The sequence below is a fragment of the Manduca sexta genome, chromosome 19 (assembly GCF_014839805.1).
Source record: "Manduca sexta isolate Smith_Timp_Sample1 chromosome 19, JHU_Msex_v1.0, whole genome shotgun sequence".
In the NCBI taxonomy this organism is placed as follows: Eukaryota; Metazoa; Arthropoda; class Insecta; order Lepidoptera; family Sphingidae; genus Manduca; species Manduca sexta.
Genome location: NC_051133.1, coordinates 14904560 through 14920659, shown reverse-complemented (window position 1 = coordinate 14920659; position 16100 = coordinate 14904560). Strand labels below are relative to the sequence as shown.

At 34.7% G+C, this 16100-nt stretch overlaps 1 protein-coding gene across 3 annotated transcripts in view; it reads left to right on the top strand.

The window, feature by feature from the left end:
• The window catches only part of LOC115442064, a 95390-nt gene that overhangs the window by 17585 nt on the left and 61705 nt on the right, over positions 1-16100 (top strand). Inside the window, exon 1 of one of the 3 annotated variants that reach the window (XM_030167026.2) lies at positions 4532-4706. The exons of the other annotated variants lie outside the window; for them this stretch is intronic. The gene's annotated coding sequence lies outside the window, so the exon portion shown is untranslated. Of the gene's footprint in view, positions 1-4531; positions 4707-16100 lie in introns of those variants that run through there. 3 annotated transcript variants of the gene reach the window in all.

Sequence of the window (16100 nt, the reverse complement as noted above, 5' to 3'; positions counted from 1 at the left end):
ACCTTTGTACTGCAATGTAAATTGTGAACATTGAGGTTTCATGACACCCAAATGCTGAAATTCAACTTCTATAGGGTCTGTAGACAAAGTTATAGCAAAGCACAGGTCCCTAATATAGCTATATAGAGGTAGTTGTTAATGTATAGTCAGTAGCGGCCCTTAAGAACGCGAGGTGCCAGGCAAAAGAATAAACAACGTGACGTCCCGAATACAAAAAAAAGTTCCCCGGTTTTAAGTTTCGTCGTAAGAAAAATCCGTATACTTGTCTATTTTGACTTCGCGCGTTTATTGAATATGAATTTAACTGACAGATATTTTTTATTACTGGTTAAATATAAAAATATATAAAATTATTATTGTCGTCACTGAACTCCTCCGACACTGTTGTACCGATTTTTCTATAAGCTGGTATAGAAGCACAATTGGACCCGGTAGACGGCGCTGTACTCGGATTCTAGGATGTTATCTGTTTTTAAGGGCAAGACAAGGTCTGTCGTAATAAGTAACAGAAACTTAATTCATTGAAATAAAACTATTTTACGAATTTTATGGCAGGTATATATTTTCTCCCCACTTTATTCATTCATAAAGCAAAATACCCATAAATATACAACGTAAAAGTAGTTTCGCACTTCACACAAAAAATAGTCGTTTCTTTAAATCAAGTTTGCGTCGTTAACATTATATTTGCGTTAAATATATTACGTAACATATTGTGCAACTCAATTAACTTTCTTCTTGTAAAAGTTTCTCTCTCCGTCCATCATTGTCCTTTATATGATTGATAGGATCTTGATTGGTATTTGTATTTGACGGGGTTGTTACAATGAGCGATAGTAAAAAGTAAATATCAGTCAAAAAGGTATCATTCAGTTCTGTTCATTTCCGATAGAAGTGCTATTATTCAAGCACTCATTTGCTTAGTATTGAGACGCTGATTTTTTTTATCACTCACTGGCTCCAAGTCCCTACTGTTTTATTATGATTCAAACTTTCATTATCATCATCAGGCCGTTGCATTCGACTGCTGGACATAGGTCTCTCCCAGAGTCCCAGGGTACGCCACAGAGCCCGGTTTGTTGCTTTATGCATCCAGTCGCTGCTGGCTCTCTTGTGTAAGTTGACCCGTCATCTGGCCAGAGGGCTACCCACGCTACGTTTGCCAAGACATGGTCTCCACTCCAGAACGCTTTTATGTGTGTGGTTCAACGTGTTCAACCTTTATTAAACTAAAGAATACAGCAGCTTTTATATGATGTGGCACGCCAAAGACTTAATACTGAAAACCTATATAGAAAAAATATTAATTCAGGTAAGCTTGAAATCTGTTTATAAACAAACGCCAATAGCATCCACTAAACGGATTAAACAGATTACCGAGCAACACCCCGACGCTATTAACTTAGTCAGCTCGTCTGTTTATGTGTTGTTTTGTGAGTCATTGTGATTTATGTATCGCTTTTTCCGATCGCGAAAACTATCTACTATAATTAAAGACAATTCTTTAAAGCCTACAATGAGACTAGAGAAAACATTATTTATCGCCGGGAACACTAGAAATTGCCGCATTCTGAAAAAATATCCTGCCATATCTGTCTACAGGCTAATCAGAAATACAGTCTATACATAATGTAAGTAAGTGGGCCAGCCTAATAAAATATCTAGGTCCTTGCGGAATAATAGCAATAATAGTATCATGAGCAGTCAGAATGCATTTCTGGGCGCCGTTCCCTTACTACGGGGGTATAGTATATGCTGACGCGTTATAAAACTCATTCTAAGTATATAATGACAGTGTAAGAATCAATAAGCCGTTAAGCTTCGTCACGGCGTATGACAGCTTATAATATGAAATGACATTTGACATTTCTGGATTAGTGAACGTGGTTTTTATCTCAAAACGCGCTTAAAGGATTATTGACAGACAATTTTAATAATTACCTTATTTCTATTTACCGTGATGCATAGATCCATATAAAGGATGGAGGTAAAGGCTTAAAAACCACAGAACATATAAATAAGAACCTACATTCTTGTGCTCTACGAAGAAATCAATAAAGCAGTAACAATAACAGCAAAGATATATTCTACTCCAAATATAGGACGACAGCAATTAAATAAAAGCCGCGTTCAATAGCTAGTTATAAAGATTACGCAAGGTAGCAATTATCAAGGGAAATAAAACTTTCTATTGGTCGTAAAAGTGTATACGCAATCAATCTAAGAACGGACTACGTGACGTGTCCTGCCCCAATGTAGCTAGCTCACTGTTCAACCAAGTTATTAAAAACAGTTCTACGTCGCAGTAATTTCTAAGACATATTGCGGTTGTGTAAACCATAAGACAGATCATTTATTTATACAACAAACTCATCCGTCACATTCCATCCCACAACCCTAATATTATGCTAGCTTCGTCAAGTGCCTTCGATTTTTCCTGCCACATGTTAGTCCCTGAAAATGACAGATCTATTACTCTACCATCATTAAATGTCCAACATTTGAGGCAATGTACAGCCACATTTAAGTACTATCGACTTCAATCGGGTATACATATAGAGACGACGGGGTTTTCTGACAAAAAGCAAACGAAATTCTATGTCTTTATGCTTTGGTTTGAATGATGAATGATTGAATCCCCCTTAACTGAATATCGGCTACGGCGACCAATGTCAACGGAGATCAGCCAGATATGCTGGAGATATTATAGTGCACAAGTGTGAGCGAAATACAGATGCACTCTGGTCCTTCAATTGCCTAGTTTGATGAGACGGCAATCCGACATAACCGGAGAAAAATCAGGAGCAGGATCAACGACTTTACGTGCTTATAATAATTGGGATTTACTGAGTATAATAATAATCAGGCACGTGATTTTACGAGCAATGTCATATGTACAAAGTAATTTAAACGTAAATATAATAATATACAGGCCAATTACACACTGACGAAGTGTACGAACAGTTTTTGAGGTCAAATCCAGCTGAAGTTACGAAATAGTGTCTAGTTTCAATGATTATGTTCTCGTAATAGTGGGTTTACGACTTGTGCAAACTATTTGACATTTCAATAATTCAATTAATTATTCAGGAATGCGCGGTCAGCACTTGATCAAGGTTTGACTTGCCCAAAAAGGATAAATTGCATTTTTCTATCTACATCCTTAATAACACGTGGATAGAGCCTGATGTACAAATTGGCTGCTTAAGAATTAGTATATTTTACGAGCAATAAGACAGGCTTGCCTTATGACAGTAATTGTTAAAAGACGACAATTAACTGAAAGTTAAGATCTTACATTTTATTTATTGATTTTATGGGACTTCGACACACAATATTCTCGATTTCACAAAATTACAGACTCGCTAATATATTGTAAAGAAGATAAAATTATTCCATTTATTACCAACCTTCATAATGCATAATCTTCTTAATAACTATAATCATAGTCCATTGCTTAATTTATCTATATTTATCATAAAGAAACCGCCCAGAGCGAATCTTAATCGCGGTACGAGGGTTCCATGGCTCCATTTTTGTTTTTTTTTTTTATTTGGTAATAAAATATATTACGATATATTAACATGTATTCTGTGACCATTTGAGCCCACTGGCTTCTACAGATTTATATGGTATTTTACAGGTTTGACATTCAGCGTACAATTCTGTTGGTACAAACAACAAAAAAAAAACCTAAAAAGAAATATACCTACTTAGTTTTCTTTTTTAAATTATATTTGTTGTCCTAAGATAGATATGGCCGTAAAATAACTTTATTCAGAACAAAATGCCAGCTTTGCCCCGAAGCAAAGAGCATCTAAAGAACGTGTTATTTGCTTTTATAGAGGAAAATTATTACGTACAAATGTATAATTATGTAAATATTTCAGTGAATGCTGGTTATAGTGGAAACGTCTGTTTGTGTGTCCTAACTTCGTGGCTAGACAAACAAATGTGTTTATACGTATTCAGACTAAACCGCCAGTCTAGGTCAAAATTAAACTAAAACATAGTGCCAAAATATAACAACCACGAAAAAACGTGGTTAATTTTTATATAATATCTTTTTGATAAGTAATTATAAGTGCAAAAAGAATTAAGTGTTTACAAGTTTTGCTGTAGTATTATGACAACTAGTGTTAAAATATAAAGTACAATAGGTATATATTTCAGTTTACAACAGGTTCTGTTGAAAAATATCGTAGCCTAGATAAGTAGAAATGTATCATATCGTAGTAGTTGAAATAGTAGGCAACATTTCGAGCACATAACTCAGGAATATAATATTTCGACATCTCACATTGGTTTGAATTGAGAATGTGTTTTAATTAAGTACTCACTTACTAACCTTATCTTGCAAAATGTCTAATTGAAGAAATGCAAAATTGAATAAGTTTTTCGAGATTCATTACTCTATAAGATGTAAAATATATAAGTACCTAATTATTGTTGAAAACATGTGAATATTAACTTTAATAACTTGTTACACCTTTTCACTGTTAACTGGCCATTTCATTTAGTCCACTTCGGTGCACGGCGAGAGAAACACGTGAGACCGGTCACCCGCCATCTTGAAATTTTATTTACGCGAACCGACATGTTTACATTGTGAAGTAAATGAAATTCAGTTAATTTTGTGTTATTGTATTTATTTGGATTAAATTAAGTGTATTGTGATCATTGTTAAGGATTTCTGAGACACGCGGGTAAGTTTGTATTTTTTTAAAGAAATATTTTATCTGTATCATAATATTTTGTAATTATTGTATTTAATGTTTGCTTTTCGTCGAGAGCCTGTAAAATTAAAAAAAAAAATTATAGAAAAATATAATAAAAACGATAATTTTTTTTCTTATACATAATAACAGCCGTAGAATCTATTTTTGAAAAATACATTCATACTTTTTGTCATAATAAAAATATCGCCCTTTCTACCTTTCTACGATTAAAATGCAGTATTTTTTTCCTAAATATTCAGCCAAAAAGTCCTTATTTATAATATTTATAATTTTAGCTACTGTTGCATATTTTAATAAAAAAAAAATGACAACTAATGAGAGCATTTTATAGGGTCAAACATTTTATTTTATTTCCTTAAATTAATACCAAAGTCCTAATCTATCAAAATATTTACATATCCGCGACCTCCTCCAAACGTTAACAATAAAATCGCGATCTCAAACGAAGTTTTTAAAAAGGTCAAAACAATAAAAATTATGACGGAATCACAATTTACTTTACCAACTTAATAAATGAAGTTTCTCGTACAATTTAGCTCCTGTGAAGGGATAATGTCCTTGCAATGTAAAGAATGAAACGAGAACGCGTCGTCATCGCTTGAGATCATCATCGCATCGACTTTAGATATTCAACTGTTTATGAGTAGATAACTTGACATTGGCATAATGTATCACAATTGCCATTCAAAAAAACTAAATAACTAGTAACTCATACATAACATAACATCACGCATTTTATCCCCGAAGGGGTATGCAGAGGCGCAACTAGGGCACCCACTTTTCGCCAAGTATGTTCCGTCCCATGATGTGATAGGGGGCGAAGCCTATCGCCATATCGGGCACAAATTCCAGACTCCGGGCTGATACTGAGCAGAAAAACCCAAATATCACTTTGCCCGACCCGGGATTCGAACCCAGGACCTCAGAGCGCTATTGTACCGGACGTGCAATACAACTACGCCACCGAGGCAGTAACTCAACTGTCATAAAATAAAAACAAAATAGGTAATTTTTGTAATTGATCTCTTATTGAATGTAGATTCTTTCTATCATTGATTGACTGCCTTTTAAGAATCTAGGCACCTTCAGTTCAAACTTTATAGTCTCTGTTCTTTTAGTGCCATTTGTCTGGTCCACTTTGACGTGTTAAAAACAATTTATTGTTGGTTGTGGTTGTTCAACAGAATATCTTATCTTTTGACTTTATAAGAAGTCGCCATTCAAATGATACATCTTCTGATGCCTGCGAGATTTAATATTAGCTCTATGGATGCATGTTTCTCAAATATTTTTTTAATTAGGAGCTAGAGATGATAAAGCATACAGCCAGATAGTTAGATAATAAAGACGTAATCCGCTAACATCTGTATTTTTTACATAATATATCTGTTATACAACTTTCGCTTCCTACGCAAATTAATATCGCCTAGGAAAAGAAAATATATAAAATTTCCGGTTTTATACATATGTATAAATAGAAAAGTTGGTCAAATAAAATTTGTTTCCTAGTAACATGATATATGTGAAGATATTGAGATAAATGTGTCTTAATGACGTCTGAATAAATTAATAATAGTTGGGTCATTAACCTGTTATATAATTCTGTCGGATTGTACTCAAGTAACGTATCCTGTGATGGACAACTTTCGACCCGAAAGCCATAGATAATTCATATTCTTATGACTATATGATGATCTTAAAGACGCCCTGGTAGAATTAGCCACGATAGAGCAGTGAAAACTTCCAAAATTGCTAGAAAATAATCAATTTAACGAATACTTGATTAGAACAGACATAATACCTATCAAGGGATACATTTACCCATTTGCGTATTAAGTTGAAAAATGGCCTGCGATATTGCAAGCAGTCTCTTTATGTATATTAATTAGTACCTACATAATATTAAATTATCCTTACACAAAATAACCATAATTCCTTATCTTCCGATTTCAATAATCAATCTCAATCTTCAATCCGAACCCAAGAACAACTCAATTAAAACAAGTCAATTAAACGCATATCAAAAAATAAATGTTCTGATTGGTACATTTTCCAATGGAAAAAATATGACAAGGGGTTTAATCCAGGACATAAAAGTTTGATAAAGGTCAATAAATTATTAAAACAAATGACAATCAAAATATACAGCCAGTAGTCAAACCTCTTTCCACAACCAAACAGTATCAATAGCAAATAGTGGTGTGCGCAAACCGAACAATGATCAGATATCGCGTATGTGGGTCATCGTATGAATTCATCTGCGGTGTAACGGCACAGCGGTAACCAGTTCTAACGTATTGCTTGGTAATCTCGTACTTATATTCTAAACGCTGGGATTATGGATGTTTAAGAAAGTTCAAAGGATAGTTCAAGGGATATTTAGAATCTCGTTTCGCTTGATGACAAAATACTGGTAAATAATTACACGTGTGGTTTTTGTATCTTAATGTTTTTGTAGTAAATACTACATACAAAGAATACATAACTCTCTAATTGTACTCTTTGTGAATTATAGCTTGCTATAACGATAAAGGAAAATATGGAGAGGAAACCTGCATACCTGAGAAGTTCTCTACAGGTATTTTGAGAGTGTGTGAAGTGTACCAATCCGCACTAGGTCAGCGTGGTGTACTAAGACTTATCCTTCTCAGTAGCAGAGGAGTCCCGTGCCCAGAAATGGGACACCATATAATACAGGGTTGATATTATTATAAATACTACATAAGTATAGTCCAAAAAAAAACAGATAAAATTCCTTATGTAGGGTAAACTCAAGTAGTAAGTGAGAGTTTTGGTGAGAGGATACCAGAGGCCGTAGCCTAGCTGCCTTTCTAATCGTTACCGCTAATAGAAAACAAAAAAAAACTATGATATATCCTATCTATATGTTTATCGCTATGATAAGTCATTCCCACACATAAAAAGTCAAGGCAGATAGAAGGGCGTCCAGTGTGCGCTGAAGAAGGCCACCGCAGGTTTTGGTTGGTATGCCGGTGTAGGGTATACCCTAGTATACAGGGATTAGGGACTCGGTCCAATGCTCGCTCAGATGATGCTATACTCCCGAGTGTCGACATTAGGCCGTAAGACCGGTGAAACCAACATAACCATTCCACTCACCCTGCAGATAGCGATAACGCTTTTCCCCGCGAATAAAAATAAAAGGCATAGAAAGGCAGCTTACTATGATCTCTGATGGTTTTACGACCAAGTAACTCAATCAACCAAACCAGCCAACCCTAATCGTTGATGTCTCATCCTCTCCCAGTGACCGTCTTAAGCCGAGGTTCGTAACCCGTTAGAGAATTGCCCTCAGCATGGACGCTTAATTTTCAAGGGTTGCGAGTACGCCTAAAGCGCTCAAGCAAAAGTCCGAAGTGTATAAAAACAAAATATGGAAATTAATATGTGCCAATCATAAATACTGGATTGAAACAGTAAGAATGAAGTTATTGTTAAGTTTTAGGCTCATTACGGTAAATAAAAATTCCTTTCTTTTTCATGGGAATATAGGAACTTCGACTCCCTCATCCATTGTTACGATGCATAAAAATAATTATAATGTTTGAATAATAAATTAATAGCAATTGAACACCATTTCACTAACGTGTCAGAACCAATATTATATCTAAAAGTTGGTTCAAACTAGGTAATATAGAGCCAATTTATTTATCAATATCTTAGATATATTGAATAAAGAACTAGTACTGTACTTAAACTGGAAGTAAAATTACTGATTGACTTGTGATTGGGTGTTTTTGATCTAGTTTTGTCTTTGTACAATTCCTGATAATTTTAACTAAATTGTTCTTATAGACCTCAAAGTACCAGAGAAAATAACCTTCTTAAAAATTATTCAATCTATTAGAAAACCAAGCAAGCCTTTTTAGGTCAGTAGCTAAACACCTAACCATCGACTATACTAAATCACTTATACTCGCAGATTAGTATCGAACATCGCCCCAGGTGTCTAGAATGTTTATGATTTATAATACGATGTCTAAGGCATAATTATTAGAAAGCCTTACGCTGTGACGGTCATAGACAGTTTTTACTTTAGGTTTCTTGAAAAATAATCTAGTTTGCTCTCCACTTACCAATAAATTAAAGTTGTAAAATTCCTATATAAATTTTACACTAATGAATTCCTCTAAAATTACTATTTTTTAAACGTAATTAACAAGTTGGCAAGGTGTTTTGCCATAGTAATTTTAATATAAAATGTATGAAACCTATTAATATTAATTACTCTCTAGTTAACATAAAACGATAAAGATCCTTTGAAAATGGCTAATTTATGATATCGCACCTTTATAACATTTATCGGCTTGGGTATTTCCTACTTTCAACTTTTTATTTTATGGATTACAATAATTCCCTCTGGAATCTGAATTGTCATGGTATCAGGCCATGGTCACGCCTCGCGCATTGTGTGTCGACTATTAAATTTAAGACTACGTTTATTTTCTTCCTAAACATAATAAAAGAAATGATTCAGGAGTAGGTCAAAAACTCAAAACCGTTCTTATTATGATTTCATCTCCAAAGAATGGTGGAGGTACAAAAGAATAATTCAATTTTGACTTAAAATGCAATTCTTCCGATAGTAATATGACATTTCTAACAATTACCCGTAAACTTCACATAGTTCCTCATTCTCGTACGATTACCTCGACACAACCGTTGCACGGCATGTTATATAAAGGTGCATTATGTGGTAATGACGGCTCTATAAACAATAATTAATCGCGTATCACGCTGGTTTGTGGGCTGACAACATCTAAATAACACTAGCGGTTCATTTTCCGGATTATGCTTCGGCAAAGTGAGGAAAGTTTAGATATTTTGTAAGTGATACCTGATAGAGGTTATAGATGGCAAGTTTTAAAGCTGAAGTCACGAACGGCGTCATTAGAGTTCAACTATTGTAGGACGTATGAAGTGATTAACTTCAAGTCATATTGGATGTTATTCAATTGTCTCATAGATTATTAATGATATGTTGCTTTTTGCTGTTTTTGACTGTCGGATTTTTTAAATCACTTGCGGCATCATATTGAGTTCAACTATTGTAGTACCGATGAAGTGATTAACTTCAAGTCATGAGAATTGATATTGTGCCATTGTTTCATAGATTATTAACGATATCTTTGCTGTTGTTTATGCTGTTTTTAATGTTCAGATTTTTTCTTTTGTTTTGTAAAATTTCTTTTAAGGATACCCTTCCAAACGTAGAAAGTTTACGTCGCATCGGCCTTACCGGTTCCTATTATCGCTCGATCGGATCTCTAAACACTATTTCATATGAACTTTTAGAAACGGACTTAACTAGTTATTACTACAATTCTATTCACTTTGCTCTAAATACCTTTGGTATCCAAGCCTCGGCGGCCTTCGAAGCGTGACTGCGGTGAAGGTCGACCACACAGGATCCGAAGGGACGGAACATGCGCGCACGCAACTTTCGGCCTTGACGCGTCGCGTGAGGGATTGGATATGGACTTGAGGGAAACATTATGTGCACGGTAGTTTTAAATATGCCTGGGCTTGTTGGAATATTTAAAGGGGCTTGCGGGCTTAAGCGGAACTTATATTGTAATTACTTTTATTGAAGGTAATTTATCAAGCGGATCGGCAAGTCTGGTCTTACAATCATGACCCATGCATCATAATAAGCCTTATATAGTTTCACTGATGGGCACGGGCCTCCTCTGCTATTAAAAGAGTTCAGACCTTAGTCCAACATGCTGGCCTTGTGCGGGTTAGCAGACTTTATATTATACGGTCGAAAATTTTGTAAAACTTTTTAGGTATGCAAGTTTCCTCACAATGTGTTCCTTCGCCATTAAAGCAAGCAATAATTCACAAAGAATACACACATAAGTTTAAAAAAGTCAGAGGTGCCTGTTAGGTTTTAAACCCGCGGATCTTCTCGGCAGTCCGTTTCTCTCCCAACTAGGCTATCACCGCTATGTAAACCATATAACTCCCAATAACGCTAATAAAAAAAAATTAGATAACTTCATAATTAACAACATCTTTATTGTAAAGTGATAGCAATTATTTCAAATCTAGCCCTAGAACAGCTCAGGCCTTCTTCCGTACTTTTCAGCCAAATGGCGCTGAGAACAACTTCAGTCCAATACGATTTGTATCTCATATCAAGTGTAAGGTCACATATAATGGGTTCCAGCAGTAACCCACGCAAACATTACGTCCTATATTTTATTCGCATTTATACTACCGTCACGCCTTCAGACGGAATTAACCTGTTATTGTTGGATACCGAAGTCACGTATTCTAGTAATTAAGGTTCCAGTAATTGTGGTGCAAGATTATACCTAAAAGGCTTCATAGTCTAGATTGTATTTTTATGAGAATACGTAAGAAAAATATCTGTATAGTACTTTTGTGTGCGTAGAATTAGCATTACTTGGAAGAAATATTGGGGCTTCCAAGAAATATTAAAGTCAAAACTCCCACTAAAGTTGAAAAAAAAGGTCTTGGACTCTTGCTTGCTGCCGTGCTTATTATATGGTGCTCAAACTTGGATTTACACCAACAAAATCAAAACAAAATACGCTCTTGCCAACGTGCAATGGAGCGAAGTGTTCTAGGAATCAAGCTCAAAGACAAACAAAATAGCGATAATATAAGGAGAAAAACTAAAATAATAGACGCAGTACAACACGCTAAAAGATTAAAATGGAAATGGGCAGGGCACATTGCCCGGACTACAGACAACAGATGGACAAAACGCGTAACCACATGGACAGGCCCAAGCGGAACTAGAAGGGCAGGAAAACCCAAAGACCGCTGGGTGGACGAGATACTTAAAACTGCCGGCACAGATTGGACTCAGAAGATAGGAAAGTATGGAGACAGTTGGAGGAGGCCTATACCCGAGAAGGGACCACATCTTCTTGAATATCATAACCATTTTATTTTATTTACTTTTATATTGTAAGGCATGGAAATAAAGGCTATATATATATACTTTTGTGTGTAGGTAATTTTTAATTCTTTTGTATGTAGATATTGTATGAGGATCTGTTTTCTAATTTTATTTCTTTTATTATGCTCTTTCTAAGTTTGAAACAAAATGTTTGACGGGTTCTATTGAGTTATTATAGATTTAAATAACCTGTTGGTTTTAAAACTTGTATTATTTTAGCACACTAACCTTGAAACTAATTATAACATGTGTTATAAAAGTATATTCATTGGTTGGTTGAAGGACATATTTATCCACCCGAATAGCGACCACTGTACACAAAGTGTTAAAACCCGCCGTACTGAGCCACGTAAGTGTGTCGCGTTCCGGGACCAGCCTGTGTATATCCGGTTCTAGCAGGCCGGCATAATTGTGATGACTGGCGAAGGGTAATCATTTCTTCAGTTGACATTCTGTCACGACTCTACTCCGCTAACCAATTACCATCAGATGTGAGGCCATTTTGCCATGTTCCTAAAAAATCAACATTACTTTCCATTCGCAAACCCAGTTTCCGTATTCTTACGAAACAAACGCTATCTCAACAATAATTTCTGAGGAAATGTTTATCAAGAGAATCGTGACCGCATCTGTGATAAGATAACGGCTGTCTGTCAAACGTTAGATAACTATACGATACGTGATAAGAGATCTAACAGTTAAGAAAACTAAACCTTCGCAGTTAATTATAAACAAACACGGTCAGGGCATTTATCTAAGCCATAGTCAGCAAATAGTGTGAAAGAGATAAAACAAAAAGTCCGATTCTACCATACTTACTTCTCCGTGTGACAGACGTGCAAGGTTCGATAAGGCCTATAATTGCTCGTCACTAGAACCAAAACCAAATGGAACGTCAATGTGAGTTGTAATTCAGAACTTGTTACTCGCATTACATCGTTATCCAGTAATTCATTCGCGTGAGCCGCAGTTTCAGAATTAGTAATGCCATGAAGTCGCGGTTTCCTCTAATCATCTTCGTTTATCGTATGAACTCGGACCAACTGTTTTGATCTTTACCAATATAAAAATATCAGTGCCATAATTAAATCTTTTAATTAGGGATTAATCCGTCATAGGATCGGTTAATGTTTGGAACCACACTCTAAAATGATTTGACGTAAATAGAAGATTAAATATAACGGAAAAGTGATTAAATACTAAATCTCTCATATTGATAAGGAATATAGTTATCAGCCAGTGATGTCTTCGCAAAAAACATGAAATCACAAATTCCAAAGGTTGCGTGCATCGGAGGCTGTAATCAGCGTCATTGCTAACACACCACACGTGAGAACTAAACGCGCCCGTTTGTTATACGAGTGCCATTGGCGTGGGACACACGATAATGCACTGACTGGGAAGATACTTAAAAACGTGTTAGCACGTCTGTTGTTTTTATACGACATACAAAAGATTCAGATAATGTGTAACTTCATGAATCAAGTTTTCTTTGGTGTATTAAGTTTTTAATGTGAATTTCGATAGCCTGGATTTTGGGGGCCCTGACAATCCCTCCCCTTCTCTAATCCGTATACCTTTCCTTAAAAGCCGGTAAAACATCCAAGATTCTTTCGAGATTATAAATCCTTATGTACAATACAGAGAAATACAAAGATCAAAAGCAAAATGTCTGGCGAAAGAAATTCCTAACCCAAGACTCGTTAATCCATCAGGTCCACTTGAGTCTCCCTTATCTTATCGAGTCAATGGGACCGCGTGTCAGTCCGCGTGAAAGTGTTTGCTCTCACGTCAGAAGATAATAGAAATGTTTGCTTTAGTCGTTTATCTAACTTATTTGCTTGTAGATAATGTTTCTTAGTATTATGTTTGGAGAGGAAATCCATCTCATGAAAGACCTTGATGACCACCGACTTCGGATCAAAGCAATACATATTTAAATAAAATATTAGTTTCAATTTAATAAATCTAATTTTGAATACCTTTTTGGTCTGTGATTGTAAATTTAATTTATATTGTCTTTCGCTTCTTCTTTTACACTTTTGATTAATAAACTATATATATCTTTACATCATGCTAGAACTCCAGCTAGTTTCATTACAATTTGAAGAATTCTAAATACAATTAACAATAGAACATTTGTAAAACAATGGCATCGTTTACTGAGGCTACAGATTAGATATAAAACATTACGTGATAAAGCAGAAATATAATCTCCTATAATATCTGAATCAGGAAAGATTGCTCATAAAAAGGTTTGAAAATTAGTTACAAACTAAAAATAATTAGTTCGTATGCCCATGATGAAACTAAAGAATAAAGCCATTCACAACATCCTACAGACACCTGTCAAGGCGGACATAACAAAAACGATCACAGCATCCTCCGTCCCACAATATAGTCAATTAGTTAAGCAAACATCTACAAGTTTTTGATCAATCATTACTCCCACATAGTTTAACGAAGATGGAAAGGTCTTGAAGAATACTGTGAGAATAAGGTCATTAAAAATATCAAATCAGTTGAATAAAATTATTTATAGTTCAATTATGTACTTCATAAGTAATTAGTTATTAATTAACTGTATTTATTTTTATTGTGCAATAGAATCTGCTATAAATAAATGCTGTATCAGAAAAAGATCGACAAAGTTAAAAATCATAGTAGATAATATTATATTAGTAGATAATTTTATACATGATAATAATTTAACATGCTGATTTGATAAGTTAGTCACTTCCTATAGTTTGAAATTCCCATTAAAACCTCTTCAAATATGCAGTTCTAGAAGGCCATGACTAGTAAGAGAGTAGGGAGGAACTGCTTATAATTTATTACACAAATTAGTTCCCACTGCATTGCCAATTGGAAGCGCATCTAATACGTTAATTTTGTATGCGTGGGTCTGGTTGTTAATTAAGTGCTAATTGCCCGCCCATTTCTTGTGCAATGTACCCTCTAATGGGCCTGATTCCGATTCTCTTGCAATCGTGATTTAGTAATGACAATATAAACTGCATTGCGTTGGCTCCATTCACGTTGATGAGCTGATTTGTAATAACCACGGGTATAGGTTCATACGATGCTAGCGTAAATGCTCTGTTGATATTTATGTAGATTGTAGATTTTACGTTGCTCAAACTAGGATTATAAGACTTCGATCTTGAGTAATATATATAAGAACAAATATAATAGTATATGAATACCCATTCGAATTAGTTTTTCCAACTATAGAATTCTAGGCTGTTGCTAACAGCCTGCTAGTAAATTTAAACCCAAAGTGGTTCAACGCTAACGAAGCGACTCAAGTTACAAAAACCAAAACTAAATGTTTGACCTAAGAACAAAAAAAAAAACTTTAAAATACCCCCTAATTATGAGCGACGTATACATACTCAATACGAGGGGTGAAACTGTTTTATTTTTACCCCATTCCTTAACTTCACGTTCTGGAGCAAAAAATAGATGACGGCGCATTTCGTGTGTAACGGACGGGTGGATAAACCTTCGAACTTTGGTTTTTCTGTGATTCTCCACAGAAATAGGTGTAGGTGTGGAATTTCTTTAGACTATTTTTGACTTTCATTGTGTTCACGTTTTAATTAGAATTTTATCGAAATATTTTATATTATTATTAATAACTATATTATAAATTGCTAAAAACATAAAATAAACAAAATCAATACACTTTTAAAAATATATTCAAAATCCATAATGCTACACAAAATGTTATAAGTACGTTATTTAGATGCCGTCAATATTAACTACCACAATTTCAGAAAGCAGTTCTCACGAGAGAAGGACGGAGAAAAATCTCTGATATTATTCTTTTTAAAATCAGTTTAAGATAGAAACCACAGTGCATGATTCACAGAACCAAATACAATTATGTAGTTTTATTTATTGTTGTTTATAGCAATTCATTCATTCACGCTCGTTACACATCAACTATTTCATATCCGCTAAGAAGCAGAAATGGGCAACAAGAGACCTGCTTAGTAACATGTATTTATTACTTTTTTTAAAAAAAATTATAGTGACGAATATTAGAAAGTAGAATAAAAATTACTTACATTTTGACACGTACAAACGGCCTAGAATACAGAAAGTCAGTTCACGTCACGCGTAATTAAATTTAATGTCCTTTACAAAGTACTTTCAAATATGTAATGAAACCGACTTCCTCGTGATTTCCTATTGCTACGGGCAAATCAGTAACTCTACAAGATAATATAATTTACCGCTACGTTAGAAACAGGTAAGTTAATTGTTATTATATCCGGACAAATAATCCGGATATACTCAGATATATTGTGTCGATAATTTTAAAATACAATAATTATGGATTTATAAATAAACCCCGAATAAAAAGCGGCGATAGACTAGATGGGTGTGGAACAGACTGC